This window comes from Triticum urartu, chromosome 4, assembly GCF_003073215.2.
Source record: "Triticum urartu cultivar G1812 chromosome 4, Tu2.1, whole genome shotgun sequence".
Classification (NCBI taxonomy): domain Eukaryota; kingdom Viridiplantae; phylum Streptophyta; class Magnoliopsida; order Poales; family Poaceae; genus Triticum; species Triticum urartu.
Genome location: NC_053025.1, coordinates 209388371 through 209397107, shown reverse-complemented (window position 1 = coordinate 209397107; position 8737 = coordinate 209388371).

Here is an 8737-nt window from a genome sequence, read left to right as displayed (position 1 = left end):
TGATTCGTGAAGTTTGTGTGTGGCTCGTAGATCTAGCCTCCCCACCTTCTTTTCCTCCAATTTCTTCTTTTTCCCCTTCGGATTTGGGATTTTCCCCAAGTTTTTCCATCGAAATCCACGATCCCCAAGTCTCTGTTCTTGGCAGAATCCCAACCACCGGAACTTCCGGTCCAGCCCGGACATTCCAGCCCCCAGACCTTCCGGCCTTCCCCGGAACCTCCGGTCCCCGGACCCTCCGTCCTGCCCGGAACTTCCGGCTTCGATAGAAAGTTTGCACTACTTCCACATCTCCGCCAAATTCCACCAAATTTTGTTCTGGTGGTCAACATATACCATATATACTTCCGCATACCTCCACCATTTCCACATAACCCAACTATTTTTGGACGCTCTCCGACACAATTGCTACTTTGAGGTTTGAGAATTTGAGTTGCGGTACCGTATCCTTTTGTGTTTCGGCTATCTAGGTACGGTTTGACATCGACATCACCGCTGCTCATTTTCGCCACGGACGCGTCATCAACAACGACCACCTCGACTATGACTTGGTATTCGTGCCACCATTTTGACACCATATCGGAAGCAAGACCGGTAACCTCATCTTGGTATTGGACATATCACTCTTGCCATTACATTGATAGCCATCATAGCCTTACTCCTTTGCATTACTTACCCATCGAGACTAGCCATTGAGTATTGCCGGCAACAAGACTTGTGCACATTAGTGATCATACTTCCCATAGCATACGTACATCATTTTTGCCTATATTGGTATCATCTCTTGTGTCACAAAGTTGTCATCGCATACTCACTTGCTATCTTGGTTTGTCAAGCATTGCATGAGAAAAGAGCTCAAATATCAAAGACCAAACAAGCTTTTAAGCAAAGAGGAAGGATAAGCAAAGAGCTTTTAAGCAAGAACCATAGCATCATACAACATTAAGATTGTCATACTCGATCATCTTGGATCATATCATAACAACACATTGCATACAAAGTATTTGGGATGGAAGTCGTTACATTTTTGCTAAGTAGGTTGTGCACAAGTTCTTGTATCCGCCTATCATGCAATCGTGCTAGCGTCTCTCTAGTGTTGTGCAACAAGAGCATTTTCGTGGATTCCACATTTTGGCTCACCCTTGGTTGCACAACCCCACTTATCTTTTTGCGTGTGTGTTTCCGTGTACCTTACATGCTTGGTCTACTTGTTACATTGCATCTTGCGAATCTTTTCCAACATTATTGAAGCTCACTTACAATTACATCAAATTTTGTGCCACCATCCTAACCAAGCTCCACCAAAATATTTTACTTGTGTAGGTGTGAGAAACTGACAAGAACTCGTACCAATTGTGCTATTTCCTTGTCCTACATTGGAGTGATCCTCGATCCACTTTCAACTTCGGTCAAGGTACATTTGGTACTCGTTCTTCTCTTTCTACCACTCACATTTGTCTTGGAATGATGGATAGGCCAAGTACTTCTACCAACCCACTCTTCATGGAGCAAGACGACGACATGAACTCCTTCGTCACCAAGAGTCACCTCTTTGGTGCACAACGTGCTTTGCATCAAGAGCAACAAGCTATGAGTGAACGCATCGACAACCTTGCCGCCGACTTACGACTTCCCGAGCAACGTACAAGGGACTACTTTGACCACAAGCTCGACGATCACAAGCAAGAGAATGACGCAAGGATGGACGAGATTCGCGCTTTGTTGCTCAACCTCTCTTCTTCCACTTCAAGAAGGATCCATTCAAGTCGCCATTCCAACTTTACCCTCTCCGGCTCAAGTACACCGACATCGAACACTCTTCATCGAGCCGCGCGCACCGACCGTCAAGCAAACCTCAATCCATGTCGGGACACCGACTCTCAAGAGCACCGACGATGTCAAGCCGAAGAAGCCTTTGCGCTAGCTCGAGAACGACAACAACAACGCCAACATGAAGAGGAAGAACGCGCGGATCTACACCAAAATGCACAAGATGCCGAGACTCAACATCAAGAACAACAACTCCGTGACGCTCAAGCACTTGAGGCGCAACAAGCTCTACGCGGTGCGAGTTGAGCCGTTGCCGACCGAGGCCGTCAATCTCGTGAAGAAGAGGAAGCACTTCGCGAGGAAATTCACGAACGACGACTTCAAGCTCGCATGCATCGTCTAATTCCTCCTCGAGCTCAATGCGCTCCTCCACAAGCTCGCTAAGACCATCAAGTTCATCAAGAGCATGAAAATAATGGGAATCCTCCGCGACAAGAGCAACACGAGGTTGACAACCCTCCACGACAAGAGCACCATGAGTTGAACAATCATCTACAACATGGGTGTCATCATCCCCAACCCCAACATAATAAAGAGAAACGCTACGGCAAGCTCAAGTTCACCATGCCCAAGTTCAACGAAAGCAACGATCCCGAAGAATACCTTTCATGGGCACGATGTCTATGCTCGGGTCCGTCCTTGCAACGTCGACAAACCCAACGGCCGAGCTCTGTCTGGCGGGCCCGCCCCGTTCACGTCGCCTCCTGGGGTCGTTGGTGTTTGGCCTTCTCATGCGATATCCTCAGGAGATTCACTCGGTGCAGGCTACCTAACTGATGAGGAGATCAGTACCATTGTTACACCCACAGCCCCTGATGCTATACATACTGGACCAATTACTAGAGCTCGCACATGCCAATTAAATTATCTGGTACTTTCATTTCTTGGTAATGATTCTAATGTTCATGAGAATATGATGCCGCCTACATTCGTTTTGCTTACAAATGAAGGGCCTGGCATGGATAAGAGGGATGAACACTGGAGCAAGACCAAGCATGGAGATGATGGCATGCGCAAGGGGATCAAGAACGGAGTTACAAGTGATGATTTCAGGACTTTGAAGCCACCATAAGGAGTGCATGAAGCCTTGGACGAAATATACAAGATGCCACTTCATAAATTTCATCCAAAGGCTATTCTAGGTGCTGTGTCACCTTATTATTGGGAAAGGCCCATGTATTTTCAAAATACTTAAGTATAGTCTGTTTTTAGAGTCCGTATGTGTGGAGTAACAAGAGTTAGTGTTGGTTTCGGACCCCTCCTCCAAGGGCCACCAATTTCCCCCCTCTTCCTCCATATATACAGCCTTTAGGGCATTGTTTAGACTTTGGGATTTGTTTAGTTAATAGTTAGCCATTACAACTTTGTGTACTTCGTTTGTGTCCAACAACCAGACCAAGACCGCTGTCGGATCCCCACCTTTATCAATACTTCATCTATATTCACAATATTCAGATTGCATTATCGTATTCTTGGTTGTTCTTCGAATGCCTGCAGGAGTAGACCATTGTGGTCAGGCTGATCGTGCTTCCAGCATCGTCAGTAACCTCGGGAGATTGGTTTAGAGATTGCTAAGGCACAACGTCATGCACGTTTGTAGTCCGATCATCAAAGTCGTCTCCACCAAATCGATCGTTATCATCTCATCGAAAGATCGGGACACCTCACCTCTATCAAGTGGTATCAGATTTCCAGGTTGCTCAGTGAGATTTTACAGTTTTTTCATAGTTTTGATCAAGTCTGTTCTTCATACCTATAGTCCATGGAAAAGCCAAAAAAAGATTCATTCATCCTATCCGAACCAATCTGAGCCTTTGCATAATCTTTTCTGTATTTGCTTTGTTGAATTTGGGGTTGCATCGTCGTGTCAAGTAGCTGGTCTTAGCGTCTAGTCCTTTAGAGTTTCGAGTTCTGTTCACAGGTTGTCACGTCGCCGCTGCCATATATCACCACCGCATCATCATCATCGCTGCTGACATATACGCCACCACCTATCTGCCGCCATCACACCAATCCGAGTCCACCTGCAACATATATCCGCCACCAGTCTGAGTTCCACCAGATTCATCGCCGCCACCAGTCCGAGTTCCACCAGATTCATCTTCGCCACCAGTCCTAGTCTGAGTCCAATATTTGTTCCTTTATTTTTGAGTTCCTCATCACGCGATAGTACGAGTTATGACCAAGTCAGACTCTCCAACTTCTATGCTACCCGCAGTAGAAAAATAGTTCCAAACTCAAAAAATACTAAGTCTGGAAAATTCTAGCTAGGCAGTTTTTAGACCATTTGTAGACTTTTTCAAAAAAAAAATTGTTGCGGAGCCAAAAAAAGAGAGAAAAAGTGCAAAAAAGAGAAAAAAAAGAGAAAAAATTCAGAGTGTGCTCCTCCCTTGTTTACGTGCAGCACCGTGATTTTGTTAGTGTTCTATGCTCGCGTCTCTAGCACGGTCTAGCCTAGGACCAGCATAGTACCGCTGTTGAGAGTTTATTCAACTTTGCATCTCTGAATTGATTATTGCTGACCATTTTTGCTACCATATTATAAGCCTTCCCAGCTCCACATACATCTACATCGTATGTTTGAATCTCACTGGTAATCGCTCTATCCAAGCTTTGAGAGTTTTGACTACTACGGTTGCCGATCACCGCCTGCTGCTGGGTAAGAACTGGTAAGAATTTGAGATTTGCTTGATGGATTTGTGACACCCACCACCACCTCTTGTTAGTAGTCTGTAGGATCATATTCTTGTGTGTTTCTATTGCTGCTAACTATGGCAGGATCACAAGCTGACGAGACTGACTGGGAGAACATGACAAATAAGGAGTTGCATGATAAATTTCAGCAAATGATGAGTGGACAGGTGCAAGATGTGCTAAACAGATTTGAAGAGGCCATGGAGAAGATAGATGGCATGGAGAAGACGTTCGAAACAAAGATCGATAACAAGTTTAATGAATTGCTCACGTGACTTCCACCACCACCACCGGCTGCACCTAATGCACCTCTACAACAACAACAACAACAACGACGACAACAACGACTACCTCCACATCGCGAAATAGCCCTCCACCGAGCGAGCCGTGTCCCTCTTGCAACTAGCCAAACTATTGATGCTGCTATTGATACTTCTGTGGCTCCTACTGCTGATGACGAGGAGGATGATTATGCGGGAGATTACGAGGATGAGGTTGATCAAAATTAGAACTACATGCAACCACCCGCACCACAACCACTAGGTCGTCCACATGCAAATAATCACAATGGTAGGGCTCCCCCTCAGGTACGATATCATGACCATCTCCCTAAACTGAAATTGAATATTCCACAATTTGAGGGTAGATACGTTCCTGATATATATCTTACTTGGGAGTTAGAAACCTAACAACATTTTACATGTTTAGAATATCCCGAGGAGAGACGTGTTGCTGCTGCACTTTGTGCTTTCACTAGTTTTGCTTGTGTGTGGTGGTCTGAACATCATAGATTATATCCGAATAATATTCCAACTACTTGGGCTGCTTTGAAAACTGCTATGCGTACTCGTTGGGTTCCACCATATTATCAACGTGAATTACTTCAAAAATTGCAAGCGCGTTTATGGGTGGTATTGTTGAGGATAATGAAGCTATGCTTGCACGTTTTATGTAGAGGAATAATATCAGGAATTACAAACTGGCATGATTAGATGTGGTATTGTTGAGGATAATGAAGCTATGCTTGCACGTTTTATGGGTGGATTAAATAGAGAGATTCAGACCATTCTAGAGTATAAGGAGTATAATAATATCACTCGTATATTCCACCTTGCTTGTAAAGCTGAACGTGAAGTGCAGGATCGACAGGCATTGGCACGAACTAACTATTCTGCAGGTCGACCTTCCTCATGGACACTGTGTGCATCCTTTACTTCCTCACATTCTACTGCATCGGCACCTCCATCATCTGCCACCTCCAGCCGTGATACAAGAAAGCAGGCACAACCACCCCTATCTAATAAGAGCACACCTGTCGGGCCTGTACAGAGCTCTACTTCTTCCATGGCATCAAGAGGGCACACAAGTGATATTATTTGTTGTCGTTGTTAGGGAAGAGGTCATTATGCGACAGAATGCAAATCTCAGCGTGTGATGATTGCTACTGAGGATGGTGGGTATGAGTCCGCTACTGACTATGATGAGGAGACTTTGGCTCTTATTACACATGAAGAACACGGTGGAGATGATTCTGATCATGAGACGCAATACATGGCTCCTGAAGACGCTGACATGTATGAATGTTTAGTTGCTCAACGTGTTTTGAGTGTGCAGGTCACACAAGCTGAGCAAAATTAGAGGCATAATTTGTTCCATAGAAAGGGATTTGTGAACAAACGTTCTATTCGCGTCATCATAGATGGAGGGAGCTGCAATAACTTGGCTAGCATGGAGATGGTGGAGAAGCTATCTCTCACCACAAGACCACATACATATCCTTACTACATCAAATGGTTCAACAACAGCGGCAAGGTTAAGGTAACACGTACTATTCGTGTGCATTTTAGTATCTCTACATATGTTGATTATGTTGATTGTGACGTGGTACCTATGCAAGCATGTTCCTTATTACTCGGTAGACCATGGCAATTTAATAAAAAAATTGTACACCATGGTAGAAACAATCAGTATACTCTTGTTCATATGGATAAAAATATTGCTTTGCTTCCTATGACTCCTGATTCCATTTTGAAAGATGATATTAATACAGCTAATAAAGCAAAACAGGAGAAAAACCAGAGTAAAAATCAGATTGTGGCAAAAGAATTTGAGCAACACATGAAGCCTAATAATAAACCATCAAATGTTGCTTCTGGAATTAAATTGAAAAGTGCATGTTTACTTGCTAGCAAATCTGATATTGATAATCTAGATTTTAGCAAAACTGTTTGCTATGCTTTTGTGTGCAAAGAGGCATTATTTTCATTCGAGGACGTGCCTTCCTCTTTGCCTCTTGTTGTTACTGACATTTTGCAGGAGTTCGCTGACGTCTTTCCCCAAGACGTGCCACCGGGATTACCACCTATCCGAGGGATTGAGCATCAGATTGACTTAATTCCTGGTGCTTCGCTACCCAACCGTGCACCATACCGTACCAATCTAGAGGAGACGAAGGAGATTATGCGTCAAGTCCAGGAGCTGCTCAACAAAGGTTATATTCACGAATCCCTTAGTACTTGTGTTGTTCCTATTATTCTAGTGCCGAAAAAGGATGGTACATCACGTATGTGTGTTGATTGTAGAGGCATTAATAATATTACTATTCGTTATCGTCATCCTATTCCTAGGCTAGATGATATGCTTGATGAATTGAGTGGATCTACAATATTCTCCATAGTTGATTTGCGTAGTGGATACCATCAAATTCGTATGAAATTAGGTGATGAATAGAAAACTGCATTCAAAACTAAGTTTGGTTTATATGAGTGGTTAGTCATGCCTTTTGGTTAACTAATGCACCTAGTACATTCATGAGGTTAATGAACGAAGTTTTACGTGCTTTCATTGGACGATTTGTGGTAGTCTATTTTGATGATATACTGATTTATAGTAAATCTTTGGAGGAACATTTGGAACATTTACGTGTTGTTTTTATTGCTCTACGTGATGCACGTTTGTTTGGTAACCTTGGAAAGTGCACCTTTTGCACCGACTGAGTATCTTTTCTTGGCTATGTTGTTACTCCGCAGGGAATTGAAGTTGATAAGCCAAGATTGAAGCTATTGAGAGTTGGCCGCAGCCCAAAATGGTAACACAAGTGAGGAGTTTTCTTGGCCTCGCTGGTTTCTATAGGCGTTTTGTGAGAGATTCCAGCACCATTGCTGCACCTCTCAACGAGCTTACAAAGAAGCCTTCACGATATTGAAAGATAAGTTGACACATGCTCCTTTACTCCAACTTCCTGATTTTACTAAGACTTTTGAGCTTGAATGTGATGCTAGTGGAATTGGATTAGGAGGTGTGTTATTACAGGATGGCAAACCTTTTGCATACTTTTCTAAAAAATTGAGTGGGCCTAGTCTGAACTATTCTACTTATGATAAAGAATTATATGCTCTTGTTCGGACCTTAGAAACATGACAACATTATTTATGGCCCAAGGAATTTGTTATACATTCTGATCATGAATCTTTGAAACAAATTAGAAGTCAAGCAAAACTGAACCGTAGACTTGCTAAATGGGTTGAATTCATTGAGACTTTCCCTTATGTCATTAAACACAAGAAGGGTAAAGAAAATGTTATTGCTGATGCATTGTCTCGTCGTTATACTATGCTTTCACAACTTGACTTTAAAATATTTGGTTTGGAGATCATCAAAGATCAATATGTGCATGATGCTGAATTTAAAGATGTATTGCAGAATTGTATGGAAGGGAGAACTTGGAACAAGTTCATCCTTAATGATGGATTTGTGTTTCGTGCTAACAAGCTATGCACTCCAGCTAGCTCCATTCGTCTTTTGTTGTTGCAGGAGGCGCATGGAGGAGGATTAATGGGACACTTTGGCATCAAGAAGACGGAGGATATACTTGCTACACATTTCTTTTGGCCAAAGATGAGACAGGATGTTGAGCGTTTTGTTGCTCGCTGCACTACATGTCAAAAAGCTAAGTCACAACTCAATCCTCATGATTTATATATGCCTTTGCCTGTACCTAATGTTCCTTGGGAGGATATATCTATGGACTTTGTTTTAGGTTTACCTCGAACAAAGAAGAGTAGGGATAGCATATTTGTTGTTGTGGATTGATTTTCGAAAATGGCACACTTTATACCATGTCATAAAAGCGATGATGCTGTTAATGTTGCTGATTTGTTCTTTCGTGAAATTATTCGCTTGCATGGTGTGCCGAATACTATTGTTTTAGATCGTG